Source organism: Macaca mulatta, chromosome 6, assembly GCF_049350105.2.
Source record: "Macaca mulatta isolate MMU2019108-1 chromosome 6, T2T-MMU8v2.0, whole genome shotgun sequence".
NCBI classification, from domain to species: Eukaryota; Metazoa; Chordata; class Mammalia; order Primates; family Cercopithecidae; genus Macaca; species Macaca mulatta.
This window is the reverse complement of record NC_133411.1, coordinates 12,744,956-12,769,410: the sequence shown is the minus strand read 5'-3', so window position 1 is coordinate 12,769,410 and position 24,455 is coordinate 12,744,956. Positions and strand designations below refer to the sequence as shown.

At 37.4% G+C, this 24,455-nt stretch overlaps 1 protein-coding gene across 4 annotated transcripts in view; it reads left to right on the top strand.

The window, feature by feature from the left end:
- The window catches only part of CTNND2 (catenin delta 2), a 933,204-nt gene that overhangs the window by 290,862 nt on the left and 617,887 nt on the right, over window positions 1-24,455 (top strand). For 2 of the 4 annotated variants that reach the window (XM_078004620.1, XM_015139744.3), the window contains exon 1: window positions 22,706-22,782. The exons of the other annotated variants lie outside the window; for them this stretch is intronic. The gene's annotated coding sequence lies outside the window, so the exon portion shown is untranslated. Of the gene's footprint in view, window positions 1-22,705; window positions 22,783-24,455 lie in introns of those variants that run through there. 4 annotated transcript variants of the gene reach the window in all.

Here is a 24,455-nt window from a genome sequence, read left to right as displayed (position 1 = left end):
TAATAAAGACATACCCAAGACTGGGTAATTTATAAAGGAAAGAGGTTTAATTGACTCACACTTCACCTTGGCTAGGGAGGCCTCAGGGAACTTACAATCATGGCAGTAGGAAGAAAACATATCATTCTTCACATGGTGTTAGCAAGGAGAAGTGCCCAGCTAAAGGGGGAAAAGCCCCTTATAAAACCATCAGATCTCATGAGAACTCACTCACTACCATGAGAACAGCATGAGAGGTAACTGCCCCCATGATTAAATTACCTCCCACCAGGTCCCACCCATGACAGGTGGAGAATATGGGAACTACAATTCAAGATGAGATTTGGGTGGGGACAAAGCCAAACTATATCATCTACTGACTTAGACTTTAGATTTTATCCTAAATCTGGACTCCAGATTACAGTCCATTTCTAAGCTTTCTGACCTCAGTAAAATATAATATCTTCTCATTTAAGCAAACAAGAGCTTCCTTTGATCACTTGTGATAAATATTGTTTTTTACCTGAGCAAATATGCAGCTACAATTCATCCATCAAGACAACAGTGTAGGCAAACCTCTAATGTCATTTATAGCAGAAATGTGAATTGATCACACTGCTTAGACATAAATAGAACTCTGTGGATATTTTTGCGTCATTATATTTTTGCTATGATCCATTCAGGCAATAACATTCATTGAAATAACATTCTATTACTTGAAATTTGTGGACTTCCAACTAGAACCCAAACATAGGCAGGTGGAGGAGAGTGGCTTATTGGATGGTGGGTTCCCTGGGCTGAGAGTGAAAATCGAGGCAGCCTTCTGGCATTAAAACATAGTGATTTATAAATCTATGCCAGTCACATCACTTCTCTAGGCCTCAATTTCTCACCACTGAAACGGGGATATTATTGCTGCCTTTTGTGAGTTGCATGCCTTATAGGGTTGTGAAAATCAGCTCTTCTCACAAATAAATTATTTGACATCTTTTCAGCTAAAGAGTTTGAAATGTTTGCTATTTCAAGCTACAGTGTATGAGGCAAGATGAAGCTTTTCAATGTTATTTCCTTGATGACATTGATCCCGGCCAAGAGAAGGCACTGGGTATTTGCTTAGGATCCATTTATGAAGGTCACTGCTATACTTGAGCTGGCCAGGTCTTCCTGGGCTCCATTCTCAGGGAATGGCCAGGCGACTTTGATCTGTGCATGTAGAGAGAACTCAGTGTATGGGGAACTAAAGTGGAACTTGGTGTCCGGAACAAGTCATAAAACTCTTTGTCATCTGCACTTATATTGTTATCATAAATCAACATAATAAATACTAGGACTCAAACCAAATTGCTGTCAAATAAATCAGGACTAAATTTCTCCTCATGTTTAAAGGAGGTCATTGTGTAAGTTAAAAGATTCTCAGTGTGATTTTGTTAGGGACAAACTATAATGGTAAAAGGTTAGCAGAGCCTGACTAAGTGGAAGAAGTTTACTGTCACTTGGTCTTGAGGTCAAGATCCCACAGCTGTGAATGCAGAAGGCTCCCAGGTTCAAGCCTCCCCTGGAGCAGGTGGCTTCAAACCCACCTGGGTCCCAGCCAGGCTTTGCCAAGACACATCCTCCTAGGACCGGAGTGCACTCAAACACACAGACAAGGCATTCCTTTGTGTTGTTTCACTGGTCAGTGTTGGGCCTTATCAGTCTATACTAAGCTAAAAAATAAGTATTGGAATTGTGTTTATTATCTAATACTATTACTTAATACAATAGTATTATAAAATAGACTATTGTTCTCCCAAGAGTTCAAGAAATGTCATTCTGCCATGAGGGTGTCATTGAGTGATGAATAATTCTTTATCAGGTAAGACTGACCATTGCAGTGACAGAGGGTCCATTGAGAGTCACTGATTTGGAAAGAAATTCATACGTTTAAAGAGGGCACATTTTCTGTGTTCATTAGAAACCAAAAGCTGAAACTTTCGATCAACTACTCATAATTCATAAAAAAGAAACAAATAAAACACTCTCAGATTTAGTGGACAGTAGATAGGAAGGCATAGTTCTTAAACCACATGACTTACTGGGGGACACATGTAATAAATACGTAGGCAGAAACAGCAACAAAAGATGAAAAAATAAACAAGTAATACGTAGAGTTTCAGATAGGGATGAGTGGATGAATAAAACAAAATACACAGAGAAAGAGACTATGAGTGAACCAGAGAGACTTGGGCAATGCTGGCTGAGGGGAAGGTGTCTCTGATGAGGGACACCTGTGCTCAGATTCACAGGACTAGTAGAGGAAGCCATGTGACGAAAACGTGGTCCAGGCGGCAGGAATCGCTTCTTGGATCTGAGGAAGAAAAAATGCCATGTGGTTGGGGCTTAGTAAAAAGTGGGAAGGATGAAAGTAAATTAAATCAGAGAGGTAGGCAGAGTCCTATCAAATCCAGAAGCCTCAGGTATCCTTGGAATGATAATGGTGCTGATGATGACGATGATGATTTCATGGGAAGGAATTTGAACATTTTAGGCAAAAGAGTAAAATGATGTGATTAAACAGTTGGAAAACTCTGCTTGCTCTGTGGAAAATAAGACTCTGGAGGTGGTGGGTGGGTGGCAGGGGGTACAAGACGGGAAGCAGAGAAACCAAGTAAGATGCTGTTGCAGAAATTTAGAATAGAGATGATGGGCTAGTTGGCAGCAGTAGAGATGATGTGAAGTGGAGGAGCTCAGCATATACTTTGTAGGCAGAACCAACAGAAACTCGCTGATGTATTATTGTGGGGTAGGGGGAAAGAGGCTGTTCTAGAATCTCTTCTATATATTTGTTCCCTACAACTGGGTTGCTGGTGGTACCGTTTACAAAGATAAGGGCGCCTGGGAGAGAGGAAAGGTGGAGTGGTGGAATGGGAATAATGGGAGAAATACCAGATTTTATTCTGGGTATGTGAACTTAGAGAAGTCTAGTAAGTAAATACCCAGTGGAGATGGGAAGTAGGCAGTCGCCTAGATTAATCTGGTGCTCAGTGGGGAGGGCAGAGTTGGAGATGAAAGCCTTGGAAATCATCAGCATATAGATGATGTTTAAAGCCTTAGGCCTGGCTGAGAAAACACTGCATTAATTTTCTACTTTCAACTATGTGTTTTCTGGGTTTCTATGAATCATAGTGTTTCAGAATTTAACAGGACTCTTCATAGCTTCCACTGCTGTGGGTAGATTCACATTGCATTTGGTATATGTGTTCATCAGGGTTCTCTAGAGGGACAGAATTGGCACTCAATATTAATCATCACAGCATAATACCTTAAGACGGTAGCATCTATTTCTAGATTTGTTGTGAATTGTTGATAAAATTCAGAGATGTTATATTTTATAAGAGAATTTTCCCCTGGGTTTTATGGTTGATAATGAACTTGAGAATTTCTTCTAATGCATAGTGTCAATGTGAACACATTCCTTGCATGGGGCCTAATTAGGTATCAATTTCTGCTTATAGCAGAGGGTGTGCTCCTTTTAAAGTTGGATGGGGTTTGATACCTGCCGTGTTCACAGACTTTCAGCCCAAGTTTTGAGTTTCTTTCATTTGGGAATTTGACAGTTTGACATTATTAACAGATCTAAGTTAAGTAATACAGTATTTGAATAAACACAAGGAATATCATGCAGAAGTGGATTCATAACTCGGACTGCTGAGCACCTTCCCTTCCATCATTTTGAATAGAGGATTAATATTCAAATAACAATCATTTCTGTCAATTGAATTGCCATAGATTTTAAGATCCTCTAATGAAAGAAACTAACTTCTGAGTAATTTGTGCTTGAGAAATACGTTTGCTGTTTCTTAAAATTCAGCAATCAAAACTATATTATTACTGTTATATAATTATTTTCTTGCCATATTTTAATCATTTTTTATTTTAAAGATGGAGATAATATTATATGTGTCAGATAAGCAGACCATACCACTCCAAATATTTCTGTACGCCTTGTCTTAGGTATCGACTTCACAGTATTATGTGAGTGAATTAGTTTGTTAGGGCTGCTATTAAAGGCTACCAGAAACCAAGTGGCTTAAACAACAGAAGATTATTGTTTCACAGTTCTCAAGGCCAGAAGTCCAAGACCAAGGTGTCATCAGATTGGTTTCTTCATCAGAATCTGTCCCCAGCTACTCCCCTAGCTCCTGCTGGTTTGCTGGAAGTCTTTGGTGTTCCCTGGCTTACAGAAGCAGGTTCCTGACCTCTGACTTCATCTTCATGTATCATTCTTCCTGTGTGCCTGTCTAAATTTCTCCTTTTTACAAGGATGCTGGTCATATTGGATTAGGGCTTACCCTATTGATCTTATTGTAACTTGATTACATCGATAAAGACCTTATCTTCAAATATAGTCACATTCACGTGTTCTGGGGATTGGGATGCTCACATACTTTCTGGAGGGAATACAGTTCCACCCATAACAGGGTGTAATCTCCTGTCCTTCTTAATGTTCCTTGTTTTCCTTAGACATTGTTAATGAACAAATCCTGAAGACATTCTCTGTTTATCTATCCATATAGGTATCCTGGGAACACATATGTAGGCCCATATTTAAAAACATCATTGATATGTTTATGACACACTTATAAAGCTGACTCATGTCTCCAGCCGTCACCTCTTCCTTCAGTTCCAAGCTTGTGTTTGTTCCTGCCTTCCTGTCACCTCCAGCTGGATGAATGATAAGACATCTCAAGCTTCACATGTTCAAAACAAAGTGTTTTCCATTTTTCTCCCCAAATGTTCTTCCATCATGTTTTCCCATCTCAGTAAATGATTCCTCCATTCCCTCAAACTCTGTCCAAAGAGCCGAGCCTTCCCAATGCGTCTCTTTCCCTTACTGCCTTCTGATACTTTCCACTGCTGTGTTAGTTTTGTATTGCTTCTGCCAAAGTGAATTGGTACAAACTTAGTGGTTTAAGACAACACCAGTTTATGTATCTCACTGCCTCGGAACTCTGATGTAGGCTTCACTGGGCTGACATCAGACTGTCTTCAGGGCTGCATTTCTTTCTGGAGGTTCTGGGGAAGTATCTGCATCTAGGTTCTTGGCCAAATTCAGTTCCATACCATCCTTGTGTTAGAGTCTCCATTTCCTTACTGTCTGGTGGCCAAGGATCATTCTTGACTTCCGGAGTCCACTTGTATTCCTTGGCTCATGGCTTCATTCCTCCATCTTTGGCTTTGCATCTCTCTTACCCTCTATTCTGACTCATCTCTTGCCTCTTCTGAACATACAGCTCTGGGTATAGCTGGAGAATTATCTGCTTTTACCAGCTCATCTGATTAGATTGGGTTAACCTGGATAATTCAGGATAGCCTCCCTATTTTAGGTCAACTGAGTTGTAACCTTAAGTCTATCTTTAGTCCCTTTACAGTAGAACCTTGGTGAATGTTTGATTGAGTAATTATAGGACCAGGGACTTGGGCGGGGGACATCTTTAGAATTCTTCCTCTCACAACTGCCATGCCCTCTTAGCTCTATTTTAGCAGGCTTTTCTTCTCTCCCTCCACCACTACCACCAAATTTCCAGTGACCACCGTTCCTGCATAGTTACAAAAGACTCCTCACTGGTCCCTTATATGATCTTTATGAACCATGGCATTTCAGATCCAAACAAGACTATTTCTTTATGACTCCTGTTATTCTAGATAGGGTCACATTAAATGTAACATAATACATTAAGTTGATCTTTTTAAAAACAGCACCTGCAAGATCAGGCCACTTAGATACCTCTAATGGCTTTCTTTAGTGCTTAGAATAAAATCCAAATCTTAATATGGTCTATAAGGGGCTTTTTATTCCTGCAAAAGCTCTATCTTTTTACCAGACTGTTTTACTTTCTTTATAGGACTTATCACCTTGAGAAACCATCCTCTTCATTTAGTGTGGATGTTAAATTTGTCTGTGATGCTTCAGTAGAATGTAAGACCCTTGTCTGTTTGCTACAGCTCAAATCTTCAGCACATTAACATAAACATGTCATTCTGTATAATTTAAGTTGCTTTCATATGTGTATGTTCATGTAGTAAGCATGTCTTGTTGTGTGGGCACCAGTGTGCCTCTACTTAGAGTCCCCCTTGGCACTGTTAGGAGAATGAATGTGTATGTGACTAAGCCCTTGACCCCAAAGAACTTGTAGTTTCATCTGACTGTATTCCTATAATATTCTCTTGAGCTATACTGTATAAGAGTTTTTCTCATTTCATAAATTAAAGAACTTTATTTAAGATGAATTCAGCAACCTCCCCAAGGAATCCTGGTGCTATAACTAAAACTCAGAGCTATTGTTACTTGCTCCAAATACCTTTCTGCATCATACCAAACTTGTAATTATTTTCAACATTCTTAAAGCACAGGTAAATAAATTGCATAAATGTAACTGGACAAATGCTCAAGTAGGTCTTCCATCTCTAAAACCAAAAGCCAACACAAATGCCCATGAATCTCTTCTCTCTCATTTCTTCTCTGATGTACTTGGTATTATAAATGCTTCTGAAAATACAAAAGCAAATGTTTTAACAGAATATTTTTTGAGATCTTAGGACATGGGTGGTTAATTGGGTCCAGGTAGTATCAGAGCCTTAGAATCATCTGGGGAAGGCGAGAATCAGACTTTCTAGGAGAGAGAGGAAGAACCAAGATGGGAAAAGCCAGAGGACATAAGGTAGATGGAGAAAGAATATGGACTGTATACAGAAGGGCAAGGGGACTTGCAAAGCTTGGGGTTCACATGTTGCAGGAGGAAGCTCGAGTCTTTGGAGGCAGAGCTGTGCGCAGACCCATGCTCCACAAGACATCAGCCGCGGGGCTTGACGTGAGCCACTCCCATTCTTGAATCTCCCTCATTTTTCAAATAGATCAATAGTGCTTTCCTTTCCATGGTGAATGTTGTTGATGGTATATGTAAAGAATTTTGTACTATGTCTAGATCATGGACACTGTCCAACTCATGGCAACTAGTAGAGAGTTTGTAAATTTTTCATGCCAAATGGATGGCTGTGAAGACATGGGTCACAGGTTGCCTCAGCTCATTGCTGCATAAATGAAACACTGTTTTTATTCCAGAGTCTCACTCCCCATAAACCACATTCCAGAAACTGAGACTTCAACAGTAAAAGGAGAAGAAGCCTGTGAATATGAATACTCACAAAACATCAAATAGTAAACTTCTGTGTTCTTATTTTCACCCTCTGTGACAGTGAAGTAGCCAATCATATTGAAATTTCAGAATATGCCTTAATAGTGTACACTTATTAATTAAAAAGGAAAATACCAATTCAATCTGTCAGGCAATGATTAAGTGTTTGCTATATGCAAGTAACTAGGAATATATATGCTGATTTGTTTAAAAGAGATAAAATTGAGCTACTGGAAGAAGCAGAAGCAGATATCAAATATGGAGTGTTTCCAAAATAAAACTGGACGGTAAGCTGTGTGAGGGAGGGATCACATCTGTTGCTGCCCTTCCGAAGAGTGCCTGGAACAAAATGGATATTTAATAACTATTTGTAGAATGAAGGATGAATGATAATAAAAATGAGATTCTTCTAGTAATTTGTTGGACTGTATAATAGACTTCTCTGAACTATGTATTATCATCTCAAGCTCTGTCATATAGCCTTGCCTTTTATTTTTAGGGAAAATAATCATCCTGGGTTTTGCATTTTACATTAAAATAATATGATAATAAGGCTGAATGTAGCAAACTCTATAATTAGCCATTTACTCTGAATTCCTTTGAGGCCTCTAGTTGATTTCACTGTCGAAGCAGGAATGTGGCAGGGTAATCTTGGATACTTACAGACAGGCAAGAGGTTTTGAGAGTGATGGTGTAGCATGTGAGGTCCTGACAACGACACCAGCAATGGGTAGCCAAGTTGAACTGTGACGTTAAAATTATAATGTGGATGAACTAATTGTGTTTGTTTCATGGGATGGTTCGTTGTGGGATCGATTTTGGAAACCAGAACTGTTGATGTTCGTATTGCAAAAGTAGGTGGCCAACTTTTTAATATACTAAATATAGATGCAATCTGTTCAATAGATTTATGAAGCAATGACATTTATGCTTCTATCACGATGATGAGTACGGGTTGCATTTTGAAAGTAGAGGCATAAAGGGCCAACAATTTGTTGTGATTGTTATTGTTAAGATGCCCATTGTGGAGTAACCTCTCCTAAATGCCTCTTTCTAATAGGGTAGAGAATAATCTGAGAAGCATCTTTGCTTTTAAATTACCAACCTATTCATTTCTGTTATAAAAATATTTAAATAAATCATTATTATTTATTATGTTGTAATGTGCTAGATTTTTTCCCTCATCAATTTTAGGCACAGGAGAAATTTAGAACAAAGATTGCTTCATTCTATCAACATACATCAATATTACTTCAATATTAGCTTGAAAAATGGAAAGCAGTATTCCAGACTGTTGATTTAATATATATATGTGATTTTTAAAATAATATATAATATAATATGTATTTTTTCATATTATATATAATATATTTTTATACGTATATATATTTAAAAAGAAAGCAAAGCTGTCTCTTGGTTTCTTTTTCAAACATGACTATTGTAAGGTTATTCCATTAGTGTCCCCAGTGGTTCGGTGTGTCACTCTGCCATCTGGAAAGACTACTGGAGGAGACTCTCTGGTCTCTGTGGCCAAAGGGCAGTGCCCTTGTTTCTTGCTTCAACTGCCAAGAGGGTGTTTGAATAGTATTATCTAATGTCATCATGTTGATTATGCATACTGACACATGTCCGTGGGGAACTTGCCTGAAACGAAATATTCATTTGTGTTGCTTTGGATTCTCAGATCTTCCCAGATGATAAAAATCACTGAATTCTTGGTACCAACAGTGTAAAACTCTAATAGATTTCTATCTATAATTTCCTAATTATGATTATATTGATATTGAAGTGATGCTACTGCATTGTTATGAGCCACTTGTAATGTTAAAAATTAAATTATGATGGAGTATTTTATAATAATCAAATATATTTTTAAAGAAATTATATTGTTAACCTTCTTGAGGGGAGAAATTGTATCCCATAGTGCTTTACATCCCTTTATTATTAAGGGAACTTAATTAACAGCCTGTTGGAGGAATGCCTGCCTGAGCCTTGGGAACACAGAGTAGTAGGGAGGAGGGCACTTTTCCCCACTTGGCAAAATCTTCTAGAGTGTTTGGCGGGGGCAGATTTGAGGTGAACAGGTTCTGGTGTATGTTTTGAGACATAGTACTACTATCTAGGTGCTTTCTTTAATGAGCAGTACCTAAGCACTGAAGCATATTTTAATGTGTGCCTGAGTATTTTCAGTAATTAGCTTGGCAGTTTAACTTCCCAAATAAGAATTTTGATCTAAATTAGCTTTCTGTTATTAAATTCATAATATCTCTTTGGTTTTAGATTTTAATAACTACTTAAAAGATTATTAAGAAGATCAAAAGTGATAATTTATGTAAATCCATTTTATAAACTATAAGGCAGCAGATACATTTTTGTATTATTATGATATATTGTCATTTAGAAAAATATGTTATTAAAATCTTAATGAGTTGTGAGAAGTGAACAATTAAATATTAACAATTACATCTAATAAAATAATTTGAATAAATTTAAAATGATTAAGCGTTTTCAAATAGACCACATTAAAATTTAGAGATCTAAATTTTATTTTTAATAACTGGAATTAAATCTTTTCCAGTTATTTATGGCTTAATATGATGTGTCTTCCTTTCATTTTTTTCACAAAAAAATAAAATTATTATAGAACAATACATCATTTTCCATAGAATTGCAAGAAAGAGTCTATGCAAAATGGAGAAGGATGGAACCTGATCATTCCAATTAGGTCATAAAGAGAAAACAGGTGAAAATAATGCTATGGGAAAAAGAAACAATGTGATACTAGCTTTCCTGTCATTCTCAAATATTTTGTTGCTCAACATTATGTTTATGTGAAATATGGGTATGCATGTTCTCGTTTATACATCTGTGGATACAAACACATTATTCACATAGTTCTTAGTTATACATTCAGAGATGTGGCATCCTAAGATATTTCGACATCTGTATATATAGTATTACTAAAATAGAGTATCATGTATAAAAAAAAAGTCCTTGCTGTTTTATGCAAGTCAAATTAGAGTATTTGTCAGATTTAGAATTCTTTGTATTCATTTAATTTAGCTCTTTACCTGTGAGCTTCCCTTGTCACCAGGAGGCAAGCACTCATGGACGACTTCACAATGTCTGCTGGTACCTTCTTCCCACCGCACTTTTACCACCAATGCTCTCGTTACCTCCCGATTTCTGTGCTATTTATTACTACTACGCTAATTTACTAACATCATTGTCAGGAAATGTTCTGCCCAATAATTTTGAAATACAATTTCCTGGACTAGTCTTTTTTTTTTTTTTTTTTTGAGACAGAGTCTTGCTCTTTTGCCCAGGCTGGAGTGCATTGGTGTGATCTCGGCTCACTGGAACCTCCGCCTCCCAGGTTCAAACAATTCTCTTGCCTCAGCCTGCCAACTAGCTGGAATTACAGGTGTGCACCACCGCGACTGGCTAATTTTTCCATTTTTAGTAGAGATGGGGTTTCACTATGTTGGGCAAGCTGGTCTTGAACTCCTGACTTCAAGTGATCCACCTGCCTCAGGCTCCCAAAGTGCTGGGATTACAGGCGTGAGCCACCATGCCTGGCCTAGTCTTCATATAAAAGATTTGCACACATATTAGCACAATTATTTGCCTACAACACACAATATACTTAATCTGTGGAAAATATTTGATAGGTATAATACATAGTTTTTTGTTGTTGGTTTTTTTGTTTGTTTGTTTTAGTTTTAGTGTACCTCACATATTGCTTAGAATTTAGGTGTCAGCAAATGTTTTTCCCATACTTGACACAACAATGTGTCCACAAATTTGCTGTGTTAGCATAGGTATATTCATCCGTAAGTAGGTAAATACTTCAGTGATTGCCTTGGACATTGACAGTGTCAGCTGAGGAAAACTCTAGATGCTAGATGGAGGAATGGAAATTTAAGTCACATATTTTAATCATAGATAATTTAAATTCAGATCCTTTTTTTTTTTTTTTTTTTTTTTTGAGACAGAGTCTTACTCTGTTGCCCAGGCTGGAGTGCAGTGGTGTGATCTGGGCTCACTGCAAGGTCTGCTGCCCAGGTTCACGCCCTTCTCCTTGCTCAGCCTCCCTAGTAGCTGGGACTACAGGCACCCGCCTCCACACCTGGCTAATTTTTTTGTGTGTTTGTTTTTTTTTTTTTTTAGTAGAAACGGGGTTTCACCGTGTTAGCCAGGATGGTGCTGATCTCCTGACCTCGTGATCTTCCTGCCTCAGCCTCCCAAAGTGCTGGGATTACAGGTGTGAGCCACAGCACCCGGTCCAGATCCATATTTATAGTTTTGCTTTATAATTGGATAAAAATCATTTGTGGTCTCAATATTTGGGACTTGATAAAAGTAGGTACCTTGATGCATTTTGGAGCCACTTCTTAACTTTGGAATTCTGAGTGTAACCCAAGTATTAACTCTATGGCCATAGAATGCCATCAGAAGAGCAGAAGAAACTTCCACTTTTATGGTTCCTGGGCATGCAATAAGACTCAAGAAATTAGATAGCCAAATCAGTGTTCCATGTCTCATCACCAGAATATCAAGCGTCCTGGCCTGACAACCCCAAGGGAAAGTCTAAACTTCGTTTTCGTAATCACTTTTTCATTTTTCTGACTTTTCACTGAATTGTACTCACAGATATAAATCTAACCTTTGATCTACATGGACCTCATGAATAACTACAAGTTCTACTTGTTTGGGATTGTAAGAACTAGCAAAAGCAAAACAAACAAAAAAACCCAAATCCTCTGCCAGTCATGGATGTCACATTTGAGAAGAAATGCTATATATGGCAAGAACTATTATGGGCAACTTCAAAGTTTCATACACAAAAGGAGTTACTTTTTCAAAACTCCAAATGTGGTCATTAAATAAATGTGTAAATATATTTATAACTACAGAAAAGTTCTAGAAGACACAAGCTTCCAAAAACATCTGTTAGAAATAAAATACCTGTTCAAGATGAAGTTTACTAGGGCAGTTAACTTTTCTCCTGTAGCACTTATTATAATTCTTTTTTTTAGTTTTCCAGGAAATACTGCTATGTTATCATGAACTCCTTGAGTAGATTGCCCCATGTATTTTTGATGTTGCTGTAGATGTTATGATTTGGATCTGCGTCCCCACTCATATCTCGTGTGGAATTGTGATCCCCAAGTGTTGAAGGTAGGGCTTAGTGGGAGGTGACTGTATCATGGGGGTGGTTTCAGATGGCTTAGTACCATCTTCCTGGTGCTGTCTTGTGATAGAGTTCTCGTGACATCTGATGAGATCTGATGGTTTAAAGGTGTGTGGCAGTTCCCTGCTTGCTCGCTCTCTTTCTCCTGCTGCCATGTAAGACGTGCCTTGCTTCCCCTTCACCTTCTGACATAATTGTAAGTTTCCTGAGGCTCTCCAGCCATGTGGATCTGTGAGTCAGTTAAACATCTTCTTTTTAATGGATTACCCAGTCTCAGGTAGTTCTTGATAGCAGCATGAGAACGCACTAATACAAGATGCTTACTTTTCATGTTTTTTGACCCAACTGTTAATGCATATTCACTATAATAAATATTGAGGTTTTACATTTACACTTGTTTGTGAAATCTTTTGGTTAAGTCATATTTTTCATCAGTTTTCATGGAAAAGATATATTTTCCCAGCTCTTCATCTTCAATTCGTATATTAAGACTATAAGAAATAGACACTTCCTCCTTTCCCTCAACTTGTAAGCCCTCCCATAGGAGGCTTAATGAAAAGAAAGGTGATATGTGTTTCCTCTTATTTAAGGAGGCGCAACACTATACCATTTAAATATAATCAGATAAAGGATTTTAAAATGTGTATACAGTATCAACCTTGATTACCTTTAGAATAGTTGACAAAACCATGGTGGTAAAGAATTGCTTAGTGGGATTACTGGGTAGGAGACCCCCCTGGAGTCCTGTCACCCCTAGGAACTTACCTGATTCTTAGGGAGCTGGAATTTCTCCTCATCAGCACTTATCTCCCTTGGTTGTGGTATAGATGGAGAATCTGATTTATCATTATCATATGAACCCAATGAGAACATGATGTGGTGGTTGTTAGCCATGGCTCCTAGAAGACAAACTTAAAACTTGGTAAATGATTATAGATAGGTCTCTCTAGTGGTTAAGAACACAAACATGATTTTGGACAAATTATTTAACTTCTCTGAATCTGTTTCCTCATTTATGAAATGAGATCATAATAGCTTGCCTCATTGGATGCACACAGAAAGAATGATAACATTTTACTTTAAGGCTAAACTGTTTTTTGGATACAACAGCAGCAAAAATACAGCTGTTTTTATCATGTGAGAATATGGAAAAGGGTAATTTCAGTGATATGGGAAATGAGTTCTCCTCATTATTCCGCGGTGAGTTGCCTTTTCAGTAAAATACCAGCTCTACTTATCTTCATTGTTATTATTATCTTTTTAAAGAATATTCGCAGCCAGGCTTCGTGGCTCATGCCCATGGTCTCAGCACTTTGGGAGGCCAAGGCAAACGAATCACTTGAGCCTAGGTGTTTGAGATCAGCTTGGGCAATATGGCAAAATCCTTTTCTACAAAAAATACAAAAATTATCTGGGCATGGTGGAACACACCTGTAGTCCATCTACTTGGGAGGCTGCAGTGGGAGCATCACGCGAGTCTGAGAGGTTAAGGTTGCAGTCAGCAGTGATCACACCACTGCACACAAGCCTGGGTGACTGACACCCTGTTTCAATAACAAGAATATTCCCTAATTCGGAATGCTTATTTGTGAATTAAGAAAAGCACATTATTGGCTAAGGCCAAATTGTAAGCTTAGAGCAAGAAATAGAGAACATAACACAAATCTGTAGAGCTAAATGAGCCTTAAATTTTTCATCCAGTCCATCATATATGTCAGCAGCTTTGAAATACCAAGGAATCCTCTCATTCCAGATGGACTGGGTAATAAAGGGAGCAAACTCAGTATTTAAGAGCTTTACAAAGCTGTAAGCAAAGCCTGTGGACATCTAAACATTGATTTGAAATAATGCAATCTCAGTTCTAGAACCAACTTAGGCTGTAACAGACACGGAAGGGCTCCATTTTTAAGATACCGATATATAGGCACTGTTCAGAAATAGAGGTGTATTCAACAAGTCTTATAGAAAAGTCTTCAAAATTCTAGAAGAACAACGTGCTATATCTACAAATGATGAGTTCTGGAGCCTGTTGTGATTCACATCGGTTTAATAAACAGTGCTGCCATATCTGTGAGCAGCATCCTTTTATCGTCAGAGATTCCGCTGGACTTTTTTGGGTTCTCGCTGCCTGTCCTGCTCCACACACACCAAACCTCACCATAGTACAAAGAACAAATGAGAGCTTGTTCTCAGGCAGTCAAGAAAAAATGGAACAAATATACTAGAATTCATGAAAGATTGATTGCTAACAGTTTAAACACTGCTATCAGTTAAAAAAATGCTGATAAGCAAACAAAAAGCACAAAGAGAACACTGGAGTCCTAGAAACAGGGGAATGCCAGTCATGTTCAGCCTGTTTGTCCACCTGTAACCCTCACCTCCAAGGAAGCACCTTTAACTGCTATCCCCTACACATCTGAACTTCCCAAGGCTGTAGGAAGTTAACTCTTTAAAGGACAAAATATCCCAGCCTAAATGTAAGGGATTTTTGTAATACCCAAGGCAAATATATCCTACAGGGAATGGTTATACAAAAACATGTATATAGTTATGCTTTGATGTATCGAAATGTGATATGTCTTCAAGAAATTACTCATTTGTTTTATTTCTCTTTGCACAGAAATATTTTTAAAGTAGTCTCTTTGGCTAGTGCCTTAGCCAAGCACATTGTGAGAAGAACTTAAAATGCTCGGTCATGTGCCTTTTCTTATTGGTATTCCTTAGGTGCCTCGGCCAAGGGCAATGACATAATACCTAAGCCCAGTCAAAGAAACAGGGCCCACTCTGTCTTGACAGAGTATTATTCATGATCACCACTTTACATAAATGTTAAGGGATATCAAGTAAAGACATGAGCTAAATATGCAAAAAATTGAAACAAATGCCACTCTTAATGCTGGGTGATTAGGATGCAGTATTCTTAGTAGTCAAACAAGTCGAGTTATTTCTTAGAAGACAGTGCCTTAAATTTATGCCTGAGATCTAGAAAAGGATGAAATATGATAGATGCTTTCCGTCTGCTAATAAACAAAAAATACTCCCAGTTCTGCCATAAAGATACTCTCAATTTGTAATTTAAAATTTTGCATTCTGCAAAGGCGCACATGCCTATGTGCATGCGTGAATGTGTCTTGGAGAAAGAGATTACTTTAAAAGTGAGATCCTGCATTTATTATTGATATTATTTGGAAATAATATATATTTATAGTAGAACTGATGCATCGTGGCATTTTAGGAGGCAGTGGTGCTGATTCCATATAGCAGATGTGTTTCTTTACCTCTAATTAATTAATACATTTTTAAAAGTCTGTTCTAAGTTAATTTCCTGGCAATCATTGTCGTTGTGTATTTGATAACTTGATGGAGATTGCCGTCTTTAAGCTTTTTAATCCCAAAAATATAAAATCATGTGAATTTCATGATTGATAATTTACAACATCAGGTATGCCAGTGGGTTTAAAGTTGAACTATTACCGAGATGGTCAACTATACATTCCATTTGAGAAACCCTGTTTTGAATACAGTGAAATTAATTTCATGCCAGGGTAGAGAGCTGCTTCTGAAATCATTTTGTCTTCCTCATCTGTCATTGCGTGAGCTTTAGTTTGAGGCACCAATTGAAGGAAGGCATGTGAGGTCTCAAATAAGAGGTTTATACCCTGCTAAAGCAAATAATAACCAGAATATATATTATTAATAGATTTAATAGACCCTACACTGCTAGTACAGACTTTGAATTTACACTGGATTCAGGGGTATTAGCTAGTGTGTGTGATGACACGTACATCTAGTCTCTTAGTACCAAAAGTCCTGTTTTTGAGTCTGTCTGACACTTGATTTCAAGAGTTTAAGGCAGCAGCAGGCAGCACTGGGGTTTCAGTTGTATCTGAGTACTTGTCACTACAAGGGCCCTAGGCAAAAGTCCAGCATTGTTTGTTTGACTTCCTTCCTCATCCCTTTTCCCCATTTTTTTTAACCACCTCCTGCAATCCATTTCAGCAGCGATAACTGTTGGATTACAAATAAAAGATGAGCTGGCCCTAAAAATATTACTCCTTGCAAGGATTTAATTGCAAAAGAATCTTTGTGTTGGAGCTTCCCCATGTCCCTTGGAAGGCAGACTCAGTAATTTGGCTGTCAATTGTGTGTAATTTTATACCTTAGCGTCTGGAAGGATAATAAGTAGAATTACAGAGTTTTACACTGAAATGCTGATTATCAGAAAATAAGAAGCCACAATTTCAGGAGTCATGTCTTTTAAAGTCTCTCCTAAATATCAAGTTTTGTTAGCATAAACATTTTAACTGTTAATATTAACTTATTTGTAAATCACTACCAAGTCCCCCATTTCATGTTAAAGCTTTTCTGTGTTAATGCTACTTATTCTTCCACCCCTCTGTCCATATGAGTAGATAAAATTTGCCGGACATGAACATCATGAACATCTTGTAGGTTTTGTTTCTGTGTGTTTGTTTGTTTGTTTTTTGTGATTATTTGTCCAAAGGGCCACAACATAGTCAATTATTTTAACGTTAATGATACCACAGCAAATAGTGATTCCTTTACACTTTAGTTCTACTTTTATTTTGTAAAATGTAAAAATCCTTCATTTTCTTTAAGAAGAAAATTGGCAACAATATTGCTAGAAACCTTTGAAATTGATTTTTTTAAATCAAGAACAGTTAGTAGGTAAATAATATTCCTGTTTTTATATGTGCATGCCTGTTATAGCTTTCAAAAATCTAGGATATAAAATAATTTAGAACCCTTTTAAAAGTAGAATATACATACAGAAAAATGTTGGTTTTTGCTCTAATGGTAAAAACTGCAATTACTTTTGCACCAACCTAATATATTCCAGCAAATGCGGCTTGCTCACTGTTATGTGTGTGAGACTAATAGTGTGTGCGGTTTTACATGGTTTACTTTGCTGAACAGTATTTCACTGTGTACATATATTATACTATATTCATTCTAGTGACTGGGCATTTCTGTAGTGTTCAGTTGGGACTGATATGAGCATTATAGGAGATGTCTTCTGGTATACTTAGGTGCACATTTTTTAGTTTGTGGCATTATCGAGTAGAATTGCTGACAAATAGAGTATGTTTATCTAGAATTTTAGAAGAAATTCACAACCATCACATTTATTTTAACATTTTATATTCCCACTTACAGTTCTATGAAAGTTCCAGTAACACCCAGTACTTGCCATTTTGGGCATAATCTAGCTCTCTAAATTTTTATCATTCTAATGAGTACTTAGTGGCATCCTATGGTGGTTAAAATTTTGTACGCTGGTGAGTAGTGAAGTTGATTGTCGTATTAGTCCATTTTCATACTGTTATGAAGAAATACTGGAAACTGGGTAATTTAAAAGGAAAAAAAGCTGTAATGGACTCACAGTTCCACATGAGTGGGGAGGCCTGACAATCATGATGGAAACTGAAGGAAGAACAAAGACATGTCCTACATGGCAGAAGGCCAGAGAGCATATGCGGGGGAACTGCCCTTTATAAAACCAGTAGATCAAGTGAGACTTATTCACTATCATGAGAACAGCATGAGAAAACCCAACCCCATGATTCAGTTACATCCCACTAGGTCCTGCCCATGACACATGGGAATTACGGGAGCTACAATTCAAGATGAGATTTGGGTGGGGCAGAGCCAAACTATATCAATTGTCTTTTCATTTATTTATTGGCCATATGGGTCATGTGGTTGTTTTCTTTTGTACAGTGCTTGTTAAGTATTTTACCCTTTTTCTATTGGGTTGTCCATTAATGTCATATTACATTGCATTTCAGACTTACGCATATACAGAGAGAGAATGAAAACATCTTATCCCATTAGTATACTTTCACTTTCCTGATGGTGTCTTTGATAAACAGACTTTCTCAATTTTAATATGGCCCAATTTATAACTTTTTAATATTCTGTCATGGTTAGCTCATTTTGCGTCCTGCTTAAGAAAGCCTTGGCTACTCCAAGGTCATGCATGCGCTGCATGTAAGCATTTTCATTTAATCTTTCACATCTAGCCCTTCACTCCAGATGGAATTGATTTTTTTTTATTTTTTGCAACTGGGGTCAAGTTGCATTTTTTTTCAACAGCTGAAGGCACTATCTTTCCCTCTGCATAGCAGTGTCATATTTCTTGTAAATCAGGTGTATGTGTGGCTTGGCATCTGGTTTCTCTTCTGCTCCACTGTTCTGTTTGTCTCTCCTTACATGGATACCATGCAATCTTTATGACTGCAGTTTTCTAGTCCGCCATGTTATCTGGTAGGCTGTCTTCCAGATTTGTTCTCTTCCTTTAAGACTGCTTGGTCTTAGCTCTGTGCATTTCTATATAAATTTTAGAATCCACTGTCCATTAACTCAGGCCCCTTACTCCCCAGAAAAGCATGCTGAGGTTTTGATTATAATTTTTTGGTAGATATTTGGTTGTTGTTTTGATCAAATTGAGGGCTTTCCCCCACTATTTCTGGTCTACAAAGATTTTTGTTGTTGTTGTTGTTTTGTTTTTTTTACTTAATACTGTTGAACTTTGTCAAGAGTAAATATTTTTGCATCTTTGGGATTTCCCTTAAACCACTATTACGATTATCTCACAATGTTGATTTCATTCTACTTCTTTCCTGGAAACACTAAAATGAACCAAAAATACAAGAGGATTGAGAATAAAATTCCATTTACAATAATACTAGGAAATAAATCAGCCACAAACTTATATGAAAGAGATATGTGAGTTTAGACATCTCTTCCCAGATACCATACAGTATGCATATTTCATTTTAGAAAAAAGAAGAAGAAGGAAGTAAGGAAGGCAGAAGGAAGGCAGGCAGAAAGGAAGGAAGGCAGGAAGGCAGGCAGGAAGACAGGAAGGCAGGCAGGCAGGAAGGCAGGCAGGAAGGAAGGCAGGCAGGAAGGCAGGCAGGCAGGAAGGCAGGCAGGAAGGCAGGCAGCAAGGCAGGAAGGCAGGGAGGAAGGCAGGAAGGAAGGCAGGCAGGCAGGAAGACAGGAAGGCAGGAAGGAAGGCAGGAAGGCAGGAAGACAGGCAGGAAGGCAGGAAGACAGGCAGGAAGGCAGGAAGGCAGGAAGGCAGGAAGGAAGCATTCCTTCCTTATAGGTTCCTGAGTCATAATCCTCAACTGAAACATTGAGTTCTGAAGATATGAGGGGACACAGGAGAGACAGGGAACTCTATGAAGGACAAGCTCCAACAGGAGAAAATAATGTCAGGGTTTGGGGGGTGGGTAGCATAAGAACTACATTTTCAGCTACCAGCTGCTTTCACTTTTTTTCATACTTAGAATTGCTCCCCTCCCCAATCTGTTACCAAGCAAAAGTCAGGCCAAGATAAGGTTGCTATAATTCAAAAATAAGTAATAAACTGGAATATTTAAAGTAAGATAGTGGGTTGACATTGTCCAAAAAAAGTAAGAAAGAAATCAAAAAGAGAATAAAGGAACACAAAAATAATATACAAAAGGCAGAGAAAGTATAACTGCAGAAACATAAAATTACCCTCAGGAGATGTCAGAGAAAGTTAACCATTTTTTATATCTTAAAGAAGTTTAAAATTATGAACAAAAATGAAAAAAAAGAAATCATTATACGATAGAGGAGGCCTGAAAGGAGTAACAAATGAGCTGGCAAAGATTATTCAAAAATAAAGAAAAAAAGAAAAAGAAAACTATTGCTGAAATGAAACCATGTTAGAAGCATCAAGCAGACAGTACAGAAATAAACAGAACGGTGTGAGGAAATAAAGCAGAAGAGAGAAAAAAAAAAAAAGGCAATAGATGTGGAAGAGAGATAACCAGGAGCTAATATATGGGTTGTTATTTTTACAATAGTTCTCACCTGGGAAAGTAATTTTCTTACAAGAGCGATATATCAATCTGGCTTTTTAATTCTATTCTGCAGTTTTCAGTGTCAGAGGTAACTGAATGATTTCTTCCAAATTGTGAGTGAGGAAAAGTGTGATCCCAAAGTTGTATAACCTTCTAAGTAGGGCACAATTCCAGCGATGCCTTCACAGAATGATGGTGAGTTGTGCTAATGGAGGTACCACGAACATTCCATTCTAGGTGAAAAATGCCTCTGAGGGTTACATGGGGACATTGTAACCCTTTGTAACCCCATTGTAAATGGGGACATTTGTGTGCCTTACAGGTAATGGAAAATCCTCTTAAACATGCATTAACAGGAAAGACAGGCACCTGTGAACTTTCTTGCAAAATTGCCTTAAAGCCAACATAGTGTCAATACCTAAGTAAAGGTGAATAAAGACTCTAGGTCTAGACAAGCAATCGTATAAAATGTGTTAAGTGCGTCCCTGTAAGAGACCACCTGAGCAGGCTTAATGTGAGCAACACAGCTATTTATTCACTTGGGTGCAAGTGGGCTGAGTCCGAGAAAGGTGTCAGCAAAGGGTGGTGGGATTATCTTTAGTTTATAGGTTTGGGATAGGTGGCAGACTTAGGAGCAATTGTTTTGAGGGCAGGGAATGGATGTTACAAAGTGCTTTCTCAAGGGCAGGGAGGATATATCCTACAAAGCACATTCACAAGGGCAGGGAGGGTGTATCCTACAAAGTACTTTTACAAGGGCGGGGGAATATCACGAAGTACATTATCACAAGGGCAGGGGAATGTCATGATGGCTTGACCATGGTGCAGCCAGCTCAGAGGACCTTACAAAAAGGAGAATGGATTTGATGCTGGAAGTATATGGAATAAGGACTACCCGGTACTTTAACAAAGTATGTACTCTGAATTTTTAATAATCTTGTATGTTTTTGAAAAAAATTGACAGGGCTGGGCGCGGTGGCTCACGCCTGTAATCCCAGCACTTTGGGAGGCCTAGGTGGGCGGATCACGAGCTCAGAAGATGGAGACGATCCTGGCTAACAGAGCGAAACCCCGTCTCTACTAAAAATACAAAAAAAACTAGCTGGGCGTGGTGGCAGGCGCCTGTAGTCCCAGCTACTCGGGAGGCTGAAGCAGGAGAATGGCATAAACCCGGGAGGCGGAGCTTGCAATGAGAGATCGCACCACTGCACTCCAGCCTGGGCGACAGAGCAAGACTCCGTCTCAAAAAAAAAAAAAAAAAAAAAAAAAAAAAAAATTACAAAATCTTATTTTTAAGAAGTCACCTTGTTTAATTCTTATCTGAACTAATACTAAATACAGCCCTTGTCAAATGTAGACTAGTATTTCCTTTCAATGCCATCAAATATTATCCTAACCATTTACATTTGTATATTGTTTTAGAATTGAAGAAAGTACTTCTGCAGATATCATCTAGTTAGTACTCACAGCAACCTAATTCCACTGGTGCATTTCCTCTGTGTTAAATAACTTGTCCCAGGTCATCTAATTATAAAATGTGGACCTGGGATGCATTTGGTACACAGGTCAATAAAAAGTGCTTAAAATACTTTGCGGAATTTATGTTTTTGGAAGCTGTGGCTATAATAGAAAGAATCAGGTAAAAGACTCAAAGGAGTTGTTTGAGGTACTATAATAGCTGGGAGTGGGTGGGGATGGATATCATTATATAAAATTTAGCTTCAAAGTCCATATCTAGCAAGTTCTCTTTCCTGTGAGCCTTTTGGGTTGGTTAGATTTTGCCATTTTGTACTCTCTTTGAATTGTAATCTGTTTCAAAAAACCAAATAATTTGAATAAACTTATTTTTTGAACAGCTGTTCATCTTTGAAACCAAAAGTGGACTGGCTTTGAATATGAACTCTAAACAATCTTGAATCTGCCTCTTGCTTTTGAATTAATCAAGGAAATAAAGTCTGCTTTGAGTTTGATAATAATTTCATGATCTTTTGTTGTTCTTGTTGTTGTCTTGTCTGTGTGTGTGTATGTGTTTTAATGTGAACATGCAGATAGCTAAGAATCCAGATACATTCAAGGCAAAGGAAGATTAGAAAACTAGAATTTGCCAGGCAGGCTAGTGGGAGGGTCCTTTTGTGATGAAATGTTGCATAAATAATGCCAATGGGGGTCTAAATTCACTGTTGCCATGGAGACCTTTGTGCCTGGCTGAACTCTATTCTTTTCTCTTTTAAGACAGCAACCACTGGGCTTGTGGTATCTCTGATATGTCTTGCTTTGCTTTCTCTTAAACTGTTTGCCAGTGAAAGCAGAAATTACCATAGGCTAATTCAGCCTCCTGACTTTTTTGAGGCTGTTCTTCCCTCCCTTCTCGGTTTTTGAGCTGCTCTGTGGTTCCTTTTAGCCATGGTGCAGGGAGGCAGGAGGAGGTGGGTAGGATGCCAGGAACCGCCCGCTCCACAGCCCGGGGAAGGAGGGAAGAGTAACCCTTCGTCTTTGGGACTAGTCGTCTTGTTTGCCTAGACTACAGTTTTCAAGTATTTAAGGACCATTTATTTCAAAACGTACAGCAAAGGTAAAAGACAAAAAGTGAAAACTAACTGTATTTGGTTTTTCAGTGCTTTCTTATGAATGTTGTTTTTGTGATCATTTTAACTAAAGTTTTAAAAATGCAGGTTAAAGTTATGTGTAGAAAATATGGTAAGAATTTATTTCTGACCTTACAGTTATCAATTTATTCAGCATCTGAACATTGAAATTGTAAAGCCAAATAACCAAATTAAACAGAAAGTGGGTGTAAGAATTCCTGGGCCATTTCCCTATTAACTAACCATTATAACCATTTAATTATTGCTTTTAGTGAGACTTCACGTGTCATAGATATATACTTTAGATTTTATGAAAGTTATGATTATCCATGTAAATAATCACTTACAATTCTGTGAGAATTAAGTAAGAGTTAATTTGGAAATTGTAGGTCTTTTTTTTCCCTTTGATGCACAATTAAAGGAATAACCCCATCCAGAAAGAAATTATTCATGGAGAGTAAAGTAAAAAAAATCACCCAACTAGCGTCACCATGTAAAGTAGCCAAAAATTCAATATACTGGGCAACTAACTTGGTGCATAGCTTTCTCTTTTTGGCAGAAATTATTTGCTTCTCAGTGATAAGTTTATACTAGAACTAGAATACAATAATTACATGTTTTGATCACTCTAAATGGTGCAGGTGTAAATAAGATGCACACACCCCTTAATTACAGAAAACCTTTACCAAGTGTTTCCAGATTGCTTTTATTCAAATAACTCATTGAGAAAATTGTTGCCCAAAATTTACAATGACTTCATAGATTTCACCTGTGCCACCACTGTAGCTAAAAAATATATATTTGAGATACCCAACAGATTAAAGAAACAAATTGATGTTTTGAAACCAGTGATTGAATAAAATGACAATCTATGGAATTATATTTTAGATTGCTATATATTTAAGATAGCTGTACCTTGTAGAATTGTGAGTGCAGTAAAATGGAATGCCTCAGATTCTTTAGTATTTATAAAACCTTTATTAAAAAGTCTTTAAGTATTTATCTTTAAACTTAAAGTTTTTTCAAATGGATAATAATAGTGAGAGAAAACGATTTTCACCTTAATTTTGACAAACATCAGAAAAAACTTATGTTTGATTAATACTATTTGAAATTTCAATGACTAAGTTATAAACTAAGTAGAAGAATGACCATATTAACTTAAAAATGATTTAGTTTTATCAGAAATATATTGTCATGTTTTAATATATTAATTGCCTAGCCATGGATATTTTTATTTTAAAGAAATTAAGGAAGGCATATATTACTCTGAGAGCATCTCTTATTAAATATTTCATTTCAACTAATTATTAAATAAATGTAAAAGTTTATGTTTATCGTCTTAAAGCTAAGAAGTCTTTTTATTTTTAAGGCGTGAAAGTCAGTCTCAATGGTATGGATTTAGAAAGTGATTTAAGAAAACTTTGACCTTTGGAAGTGTTTTCCATATTGACTGTAATTTAATAATATTGCTGAACTATAAAAGTAAATGACTATGAAGTCTCACCTTAGGAATACAGTGTTTGGGTGCTCATACTTTCTGTAAATCAATCTAATAGATTTACATGACATTAAGTCTTCAACTTCAAACAGTATTTGCATGTGATCCAAATAAAGAGTTTAAAAACACAATTAAGTTAACTCATTGGATGCTATGATT